Source organism: Oncorhynchus keta, unplaced genomic scaffold, assembly GCF_023373465.1.
Source record: "Oncorhynchus keta strain PuntledgeMale-10-30-2019 unplaced genomic scaffold, Oket_V2 Un_contig_3161_pilon_pilon, whole genome shotgun sequence".
NCBI lineage: Eukaryota > Metazoa > Chordata > Actinopteri > Salmoniformes > Salmonidae > Oncorhynchus > Oncorhynchus keta.
Genome location: NW_026287108.1, coordinates 120,001 through 131,385, shown reverse-complemented (window position 1 = coordinate 131,385; position 11,385 = coordinate 120,001).

Sequence of the window (11,385 nt, the reverse complement as noted above, 5' to 3'; positions counted from 1 at the left end):
GAGTCCCAACACCTTACCACTGCTACACCTGGCTATCAGCAGAGTCCCAACACCTTACCACTGCTACACCTGGCTCTCAGCAGAGTCCCAACACCTTACCACTGCTACACCTGGCTATCAGCAGAGTCCCAACACCTTACCACTGCTACACCTGGTTATCAGCAGAGTCCCAACACCTTACCACTGCTACACCTGGCTCTCAGCAGAGTCCCAACACCTTACCACTGCTACACCTGGCTATCAGCAGAGTCCCAACACCTTACCACTGCTACACCTGGCTATCAGCAGAGTCCCAACACCTTACCACTACTACACCTGGCTCTCAGCAGAGTCCCAACACCTTACCACTGCTACACCTGGCTATCAGCAGAGTCCCAACACCTTACCACTGCTACACCTGGCTATCAGCAGAGTCCCAACACCTTACCACTGCTACACCTGGCTATCAGCAGAGTCCCAACACCTTACCACTGCTACACCTGGCTATCAGCAGAGTCCCAACACCTTACCACTGCTACACCTGGCTATCAGCAGAGTCCCAACACCTTACCACTGCTACACCTGGTTATCAGCAGAGTCCCAACACCTTACCACTGCTACACCTGGTTATCAGCAGAGTCCCAACACCTTACCACTGCTACACCTGGTTATCAGCAGAGTCCCAACACCTTACCACTGCTACACCTGGTTATCAGCAGAGTCCCAACACCTTACCACTGCTACACCTGGTTATCAGCAGAGTCCCAACACCTTACCACTGCTACACCTGGCTATCAGCAGAGTCCCAACACCTTACCACTACTACACCTGGCTATCAGCAGAGTCCCAACACCTTACCACTGCTACACCTGGTTATCAGCAGAGTCCCAACACCTTACCACTGCTACACCTGGCTATCAGCAGAGTCCCAACACCTTACCACTACTACACCTGGCTATCAGCAGAGTCCCAACACCTTACCACTGCTACACCTGGCTCTCAGCAGAGTCCCAACACCTTACCACTACTACACCTGGCTCTCAGCAGAGTCCCAACACCTTACCACTACTACACCTGGCTCTCAGCAGAGTCCCAACACCTTACCACTACTACACCTGGCTCTCAGCAGAGTCCCAACACCTTACCACTGCTACACCTGGCTCTCAGCAGAGTCCCAACACCTTACCACTGCTACACCTGGCTATCAGCAGAGCCCCAACACCTTACCACTGCTACACCTGGCTATCAGCAGAGTCCCAACACCTTACCACTGCTACACCTGGCTCTCAGCAGAGTCCCAACACCTTACCACTGCTACACCTGGCTCTCAGCAGAGTCCCAACACCTTACCACTGCTACACCTGGCTATCAGCAGAGTCCCAACACCTTACCACTGCTACACCTGGCTATCAGCAGAGTCCCAACACCTTACCACTGCTACACCTGGCTATCAGCAGAGTCCCAACACCTTACCACTGCTACACCTGGCTATCAGCAGAGCCTTGTCTGGCAGCCAAACAGTTCATCCAGCCTCATTTACTGCCTTTTAATAAAACATAGCTGATATGGCTGACTTGCTTAAAAACAAATGTGGTTTCTACTGACAACTGAAATGTACAAACTACGGCATAAGGGGATGACAAGCGGATAAGAGGCAATCCGTAAATTAGATTAAGACATTTAATGAGCGAGCTAGGACGGACCGTAGTCAATATAACTATTTGTTCAGCACTTTTAAAATGTACTGCGACAGAATTCAGAACATGGGCCTGTCACACCCTGATCTGTTTCACCTGTCTTTGTGCTTGTCTCCACCCCCCCTCCAGGCATCGCTCATCTCCCCATTATCCCCTGTGTATTTATACCTGTGTTCTCTGTTTGCCTGTTGCTAGTTCGTCATATTTTGTCAAGTCAACCAGTATGTTTTTCCGTGGTCCTGCTTTTTCCAAATCTCTGTTTGTCTAGTCCTCCCCGGTTCTGACCTTTGCTTGCCCTGACACTGAGCCCGCCTGCCTGACCATTCAGCCTGCCCTGACACTGAGCCCGCCTGCCTGACCATTCAGCCTGCCCTGACACTGAGCCCACCTGCCTGACCATTCAGCCTGCCCTGAGCCCGCCTGCCTGACCATTCAGCCTGCCCTGACACTGAGCCCGCCTGCCACTCTGTAACTCCTGGACTCTGACCAGGTTTATAATCTTCTGCCTGTCCTGACCTCGCCTGCCACTCTGTACCTCCTGGACTCCTCCTCCTCCCCGCCACCCCCTTCCTCCTCCTCCTCCTCCTCCTCCCCACCACCCCTTCCCTCTTCCTCCTCCTCCCCGCCACCCCTTCCCTCCTCCCCGCCACCCCTTCCCTCCTCCTCCCCGCCACCCCTTCCCTCCTCCTCCTCCCCCACCCCTTCCCTCCTCCTCCTCCCCGCCACCCCTTCCCTCCTCCTACCCGCCACCCCTTCCCTCCTCCTCCTCCCCACCCCTTCCCTCCTCCTCCTCCCCGCCACCCCTTCCCTCCTCCTCCTCCCCACCCCTTCCCTCCTCCTCCTCCCCCGCCACCCCTTCCCTCCTCCTCCTCCTCCCCACCCCTTCCCTCCTCCTCCTCCCCACCCCTTCCCTCCTCCTCCTCCCCGCCACCCCTTCCCTCCTCCTCTTCCCCGCCACCCCTTCCCTCCTCCTCCTCCCCACCCCTTCCCTCCTTCCTCCTCCTCCCCCCACCCCTTCCCTCCTCCTCCCTCCCCGCCACCCCTTCCCTTCCTCCTCCTCCCCCACCCCTTCCCCCTTCCCCACCCCTCCCCCCCTCCTCCTCCCCACCCCTTCCCCTTCCCCACCCCTTCCCTCCTCCCCCCACCCCTTCCCTTTTCCTCCTCCCCACCCCTTCCCTCCTCCTCCTCCCCACCCCTTCCCTCCTCCTCCTCCCCACCCCTTCCCTCCTCCTCCTCCCCACCCCTTCCCTCCTCCTCCTCCTCCCCCGCCACCCCTTCCCTCCTCCTCCTCCCCACCCCTTCCCTCCTCCTCCTCCCCCACCCCTTCCCTCCTCCTCCTCCCCACCCCTTCCCTCCTCCTCCTCCTCCCCGCCACCCCTTCCCTCCTTCCTTCCTCCTCCTCCCCCCACCCCTTCCCTCCTCCTCCCCCCACCCCTTCCCTCCTCCTCTCCCCACCCCTTCCCTCCTCCTCCTCCCCCACCCCCCCTTCCCTCCTCCCCACCCCTTCCCTCCTCCCCGCCACCCCTTCCCCTCCTCCTCCTCCCCACCCCCTCCTCCTCCTCCCCACCCCTTCCCTCCTCCTCCTCCCCACCCCTTCCCTCCTCCTCCCCCCACCCCCTTCCCTCCTCCTCCTCCTCCCCACCCCTTCCCTCCTCCCCTCCTCCCCACCCCTTCCCTCCTCCTCCTCCCCACCCCTTCCCTCCTCCTCCTCCTCCCCGCCACCCCTTCCCTCCTCCTCCCCCCACCCCCCCTCCTCCTCCTCCTCCCACCCCTTCCCTCCTCCTCCTCCCCCCCACCCCTTCCCTCCTCCTCCCCTCCCCACCCCCTTCCCTCCTCCTCCTCCCCCCCCCCCTCCCCTTCCCTTCCTCCTCCCTCCCCCCACCCCTTCCCTCCCTCCTCCTCCCCACCCCTTCCCTCCCTCCTCCTCCTCCCCACCCCTTCCCTCCTCCTCCTCCCCACCCCTTCCTCCTCCTCCTCCCCCCCCTTCCCTCCTCCTCCTCCCCCGCCCCTTCCCTCCTCCTCCTCCCTTCCCCACCCCCCTCCCTCCTCCTCCTCCCCACCCCCCTCCTCCCCTCCTCCCCACCCCTTCCCTCCTCCTCCCCTCCCCTTCCCTTCCCTCCTCCCCTTCCCTTCCTTCCTCCCCTCCCCACCCCTTCCCTCCTCCTCCTCCTCCCCACCCCTTCCCTCCTTCCTCCTCCTCCCCGCCACCCCCTTCCCTCCTCCTCCCCCCCACCCCTTCCCTCCTCCTCCTCCCCACCCCTTCCCTCCTCCTCCTCCTCCCCACCCCTTCCCTCCTCCTCCTCCTCCCCACCCCTTCCCTCCTCCTCCTCCTCCCCACCCCCCTCCTCCTCCTCCCCCACCCTCCCTCCTCCTCCTCCCCACCCCTTCCCTCCTCCTCCTCCCTCCCCACCCCTTCCCCCTCCTCCTCCTCCCCCTCCCTTCCCTCCTCCTCCTCCCCACCCCTTCCCTCCTCCTCCCCCTCCTCCCCTCCCCCTTCCCTCCTCCTCCTCCCCTCCCCTCCCCCTTCCCTCCTCCCTCCTCCCCTCCCCTTCCCCGCCACCCTTCCCTCCTCCTCCCCCACCCCTTCCCCCTTCCCCTCCTCCTCCCCACCCTCCTCCTCCTCCACCCCTTCCCTCCTCCTCCTTCCCTCCTCCTCCTCCCCACCCCTTCCCTCCTCCCCTCCCCCCCACCCCTTCCCTCCTCCTTCCCCCCCCCTTCCCTCCTCCTCCCCCCACCCCTTCCCCTCCTCCTCCCTCCCCCCACCCCTTCCCTCCTCCTCCTCCCCCTCCCCTTCCTCCTCCCTCCCTCCCCCACCCCTTCCCTCCTCCCCTCCTCCCCACCCCTTCCCTCCCCTCCTCCCCACCCCTTCCCTCCTCCCCACCCCCCCTTCCTCCTCCTCCTCCTCCCCCCCCCCCCCCCTCCTCCTCCTCCCCACCCCTTCCCTCCTCCTCCCCCCCCCCCCCCTCCTCCTCCCCACCCCTTCCCTCCTCCTCCTCCCCACCCCTTCCCCTCCTCCTTCCCCTCCCCACCCCTTCCCTCCTCCTCCTCCCCACCCCTTCCCCTCCTCCTCCTCCCCACCCCTTCCCTCCTCCTCCTCCCCCCACCCCTTCCCTCCTCCTCCTCCCCCACCCCTTCCTCCCTCCTCCTCCCCCCACCCCCCTCCTTCCTTCCTCCCCCCCACCCCTTCCCTCCTCCTCCCCCCCCCCCCTTCCCTCCTCCCCCCCCCCCTCCTCCTCCTTCCCTCCCCACCCCTTCCCTCCTCCTCCTCCCCACCCCTCCCCTCCTCCCCACCCCTTCCCTCCCCACCTCCCCCCCCCACCCCTTCCCCCTCCTCCTCCCCACCCCTTCCCTTCCTCCCCTCCTCCCCCCCTTCCCCTTCCTCCTCCCCCCCACCCCTTCCCTCCTCCCCTCCCTTCCCCTTCCCTTCCCTCCTCCTCCCCTCCCCGCCACCCCTTCCCTCCTCCCCTCCCCACCCCTTCCCTTCCTTCCTCCCCACCCCTTCCCTCCTCCTCCCCACCCCCCTTCCCTCCTCCTCCCTCCCCACCCCTTCCCTCCTCCTCCCCGCCACCCCTTCCCTCCTCCTCCCCACCCCTTCCCTCTCCTCCTCCTCCCCACCCCTTCCCTCCCTCCTCCTCCTCCCCACCCCTCCTCCCTCCTCCCCCACCCCTTCCCTCCTCCTCCCCCCACCCCTCCTCCCCCTTCCCTCCTCCCCTCCCCACCCCTTCCCCTCCTCCACCCCTTCCTCCCCACCCCTTCCCTTCCCTCCTCCCCCCACCCCTCCCCTTCCCTCCTCCTCCCACCCCTTCCCTCCTCCCCTCCCCCTCCCCTCCTCCCCTCCCCACCCCTTCCCTCCTCCTCCCTCCCCCTCCCCCCCCCCTTCCCTCCTCCTCCTCCCCACCCCTTCCCTCCTCCTCCTCCCCACCCCCTTCCCTCCTCCTCCAAGAAACCCCTCCCCCCTCCTCCCCCCTCCCCCACCCCTTCCCTCCTCCTCCTCCCCCCCCCTTCCCCTCCTCCTCCCCCTCCTCCTCCCTCCCCACCCCTTCCCTCCTCCCCTCCCTCCCCTTCCCTCCTCCCCCTTCCTCCTCCTCCTTCCACCCCTTCCCTCCTCCTTCCCTCCTCCCCACCCCTCCTCCTCCTCCCCGCTTCCCTCCTCCTCCCTCCCTCACCCCTTCCCCCTCCTCCTCCTCCCCACCCCCCTCCTCCTCCTCCCCCCACCCCTCCCTCCTCCCTCCTCCCCACTTCCCCTTCCCCTCCTCCTCCTCCCCCCACCCCCTTCCCTCCTCCTCCTCCCCCCACCCCTTCCCCTCCTCCTCCTCCCCACCCCCCTTCCTCCTCCCTCCCCACCCTTCCTCCTCCTCCTTCCTCCCCACCCCTTCCCTCCTCCCCCCTCCTCCTCCCCCCCCTTCCGTCCTCCCCTCCCCACCCCTTCCCTCCCTCCCCCTCCCCCTCACCCCTTCCCTCCTCCTCCCCCCCCCCCCTTCCCTCCTCCTCCCCACCCCTTCCCTCCTCCTCCCCGCCACCCCCTCCTCCCTCCCTCCCCACCCCTTCCCTCCTCCTCCCCGCCACCCCTTCCCTCCCTCCTCCCCACCCCTTCCCTCCTCCCCCGCCACCCCTTCCCTCCTCCTCCTCCCCACCCCTTCCCTCCTTCCCCGCCACCCCTTCCTCCTCCTCCTCCTCCTCCCCACCCCTTCCCTCCTCCTCCTCCCCACCCCTTCTCTACGCCCTGTTGTCCCACCTGTCGTTCTCCACCAAGAAACCCACCCATTGATCGTTCTCCACCAATAATAATAATAGTAGTAGTGTTTCCATGGAGGGGAGATGACTTCATTATTGTCTTCTGCTGAGGGCAGCATCACAGCCAACGGCTGCGTGATTGTGTGTGTGAATAGCAGACCTGAATATTGAGCCAGCGAGGCAAACAATTTGCCATTCGACTTCAAAAACTGTGGATTTGTACAATCATATGGTGAGATCCGTTGTGGGGAGAGAGGACCCCATGTGGTGTGATCCGTTGTGGGGAGAGAGGACCCCATATGGTGAGATCCGTTGTGGGGAGAGAGGACCCCATGTGGTGAGATCCGTTGTGGGGAGAGAGGACCCCATGTGAGATCCGTTGGGGATGTGGTGAGATCCGTTGGGGGAGAGAGGGACCCCATGTGGTGAGATCCGTTGTGGGGAGAGAGGACCCCATGTGGTGAGATCCGTTGTGGGGAGAGAGGACCCCATGTGGTGAGATCCGTTGTGGGGAGAGAGGACCCCATGTGGTGAGATCCGTTGTGGGGAGAGAGGACCCCATGTGGTGAGATCCGTTGTGGGGAGAGAGGACCCCATGTGGTGAGATCCGTTGTGGGGAGAGAGGACCCCATATGGTGAGATCCGTTGTGGGGAGAGAGGACCCCATATGGTGAGATCCGTTGTGGGGAGAGGACCCCATGTGGTGAGATCCGTTGTGGGAGAGAGGACCCCCCGTGTGGTGTGATCCGTTGTGGGGAGAGAGGACCCCATGTGGTGAGATCCGTTGTGGGGAGAGAGGACCCCATGTGGTGAGATCCGTTGTGGGGAGAGAGGACCCCATGTGGTGAGATCCGTTGTGGGGAGAGAGGACCCCATGTGGTGAGATCCGTTGTGGGGAGAGAGGACCCCATGTGGTGAGATCCGTTGCGGGGAGAGAGGACCCCATGTGGTGTGCAATGTTTATTCCACGGCATGGGGACCCAGCTTCTTCCGCACAAATAATTCATTGAAAAGAGATTGATCACGGAGGCAGTTGGGTGACTTGGTTCTACACCGGTTTCAAGTCCTGTGACCTGCACATTGAAATCTAGCTGAGTACTGTTTCCGGGTCACGGAGCTGCTCGTCTGAGGGGTAGAGGACTGAGGGGGTACTAACCAGTTCTAGCTGAATTTGCACGGTTTCCGGGTCATGGAGCAACTGTCACATTAGCAACTGTCTCCAAACTTTCCACTTTACTTGAGCACTTTAGAAATGAGCACAGCAAGATATTCATTTAATGGTTTTAATTGCAGTCTAAGGTAGAGGACCGAGAAGGGGGTACTAACAGGGTGTAGAGGGGTAGAGGGGTAGAGGACTGAGGGGGTACTAACAGGGTGTAGTATTAGAGGGGTAGAGGACTGAGGGGGTGCTAACAGGGTGTAGAGGGGTAGAGGACTGAGGGGGTACTAACAGGGTGTAGAGGGGTAGAGGGGTAGAGGACTGAGGGGGTACTAACAGGGTGTAGAGGGGTAGAGTGGTAGAGGACTGAGGGGGTACTAACAGGGTGTAGAGGGGTAGAGGGGTAGAGGGGTAGAGGGGTAGAGGGCCGAGAAGGGGGTACTAACAGGGTGTAGAGGGGTAGAGGGGTAGAGGACCGAGAAGGGGGTACTAACAGGGTGTAGAGGGGTAGAGGACCGAGAAGGGGGTACTAACAGGGTGTAGAGGGGTAGAGGACCGAGAAGGGGGTACTAACAGGGTGTAGAGGGGTAGAGGACCGAGAAGGGGGTACTAACAGGGTGTAGGGGGTAGAGGGGTAGAGGACTGGGGGTACTAACAGGTTGTAGGGGGTAGAGGGGTAGAGGACTGAGGGGTACTAACAGGTTGTAGTATTAGAGGGGTAGAGGGGTAGAGGACTGAGGGGCTACTAACAGGTTGTAGTATTAGAGGGGTAGAGGGTAGAGGACTGAGGGGGTACTAACAGGTTGTAGTATTAGAGGGGTAGAGGGGTAGAGGACTGAGGGGGTACTAACAGGTTGTAGTATTAGGGGGTAGAGGACTGAGGGGGTACTAACATGGGTTAGAGGGGTAGAGGACTGAGGGGGTACTAACAGGGTGTAGAGGGTAGAGGACTGAGGGGGTACTAACAGGGTATAGAGGGGTAGAGGACTGAGGGGGTACTAACAGGGTGTAGAGGGGTAGAGGACTGAGGGGGTACTAACAGGGTGTAGAGGGGTAGAGGACTGAGGGGGTACTAACAGGGTATAGAGGGGTAGAGGACTGAGGGGGTGCTAACAGGGTGTAGAGGGGTAGAGGACTGAGGGGGTACTAACTGGGTGTAGTATTAGAGGACTGAGGGGGTACTAACAGTGTGTAGAGCGGTAGAGGACTGAGGGGTACTAACAGGGTATAGAGGGGTAGAGGACTGAGGGGGTACTAACAGGGTGTAGAGGGGTAGAGGACTGAGGGGGTACTAACAGGGTGTAGAGGGGTAGAGGACTGAGGGGGTACTAACAGGGTGTAGAGGGGTAGAGGACTGAGGGGTACTAACAGGGTATAGAGGGGTAGAGGACTGAGGGGGTGCTAACAGGGTGTAGAGGGGTAGAGGACTGAGGGGTACTAACAGGGTGTAGTATTAGAGGACTGAGGGGTACTAACAGTGTGTAGAGCGGTAGAGGACTGAGGGGTACTAACAGGGTGTAGAGGGGTAGAGGACTGAGGGGGTACTAACAGGGTAAAGGAGCGTGTGCTTCATGGCTCAACAGTTATTTCAGAGAGCTGTGTAAAGGGGTAGAGGACTGAGGGGTACTAACAGGGTGTAGTATTAGAGGACTGAGGGGTACTAACAGGGTGTAGAAGGTAGAGGACTGAGGGGGTGCTAACAGGGTGTAGAGGGGTAGAGGACTGAGGGGGTACTAACAGGGTGTAGAGGGGTAGAGGACTGAGGGGGTACTAACAGGGTGTAGTATTAGAGGACTGAGGGGGTACTAACAGGGTAAAGGAGCGTGTGCTTCATGGCTCAACAGTTATTTCAGAGAGCTGTGTAAAGGGGTAGAGGACTGAGGGGTACTAACAGGGTGTAGTATTAGAGGACTGAGGGGGTACTAACAGGGTAAAGGAGCGTGTGCTTCATGGCTCAACAGTTATTTCAGAGAGCTGTGTAAATTCATTGCTTTTTGACATGAGGAGTAACCGTTGCTGTAATCACTGCTCCTCGCTGCTCTGTCCAGTAATTATTCAATTACCAAACCTAATTGACAAGAGACACTCTGTTTTATTGGTTGATTTATTGGGTAATTGCGGCTGCCTGTCGCCACGACAGCAGCAGTCCCCCTGGTTTAAAGTCATACGGTATGTAGTGAGTAGAATGCCATTTGGGATACTTCCACTCAAAAGCAGCCACTTCACCCCTTGGTGTTGTTGGGTTGCTGGAGTGGAGACCGGCTCGGGTAGAGGGGGAAGGTAGCGGCGTTGTCATGCCGACAGAAGAGTAAAACAGAACACTATTTAAATCCTTTTTCTGATTTGTTTGTTGTTTATTGTTTATTGAAGTGTTGACCGTCGCTACGGTAACGGTAGACACGACTGCACCTAGACGGAGGGTGACAGTGACACTAGAAACTAACCCCTTTAGAAAATGCCCCTTTCTGGAGTCAAAACAATCTGTTTCGATAGTCCTTCGTGTTTGTAAAAAAGTGGGTCAACGATGTCACTAACGAGAAAATATAAAACCTCATCTGTTTTTTATTGTGTGTTATCGATGACCCAGAGCAACGCTCTCGTCTGCTGTTCTTCCCTGTGAAGACGCTCAGTTGAAGGGCTTTGTCTTGTTAGACTCACATGTAGTTACTATAGGAACCAGGTAAACGTCTTGCTAGAGACTCACATGTTGTTACTATGGGAACCAGGTAAACGTGTTCTTAGAGACTCACATGTTGTTACTATGGGAACCAGGTAAACGTCTTGCTAGAGACTCACATGTTGTTACTATGGGAACCAGGTAAACGTGTTCTTAGAGACTCACATGTTGTTACTATAGGAACCAGGTAAACGTCTTGCTAGAGACTCACATGTTGTTACTATGGGAACCAGGTAAACTTCTTGCTAGAGACTCATATGTTGTTACTATAGGAACCCGGTAAACGTCTTGTTAGAGACTCACATGTTGTTACTATGGGAACCAGGTAAACGTCTTGCTAGAGACTCACATGTTGTTACTATGGGAACCAGGTAAACGTCTTGCTAGAGACTCACATGTTGTTACTATGGGAACCAGGTAAACGTCTTGCTAGAGACTCACATGTTGTTACTATGGGAACCAGGTAAACGTCTTGCTGGAGACTCACATGTTGTTACTATAGGAACCAGGTAAACGTCTTGCTAGAGACTCACATGTAGTTACTATAGGAACCAGGTAAACGTCTTGTTAGAGACTCACATGTAGTTACTATAGGAACCAGGTAAACGTCTTGTTAGAGACTCACATGTAGTTACTATAGGAACCAGGTAAACGTCTTGTTAGAGACTCACATGTAGTTACTATAGGAACCAGGTAAACGTCTTGTTAGAGACTCACATGTAGTTACTATGGGAACCAGGTAAACGTGTTCTTAGAGACTGACAGTATTAAGGGCTGTTAGATTAGAGAAAGGGAAAGGGGATACCTAGTCAGTTACACAACTGAATGCATTCAACCAAAATGTCTCTTCCACATTTAACCCAACCCATAGATCCACCGTCTGTTAGATCCAACATGTGGTAAGTTGTTAAGGGTGAAAAGGGTTGTGTTAGGGGTTGTGTTAAGGGTTGTGTTAAGGGTTGTGTTAAGGGTTGTGTTAGGGGTTGTGTTAGGGGTTGTGTTAAGGGTTGTGTTAAGGGTTGTGGTAAGGGTTGTGTTAGGGGTTGTGGTAAGGGTTGTGTTAGGGGTTGTGTTAGATCAACATGTGGTAAGGGTTGTGTTAAGGGTTGTGTTAGGGGTTGTGTTAGATCAACATGTGG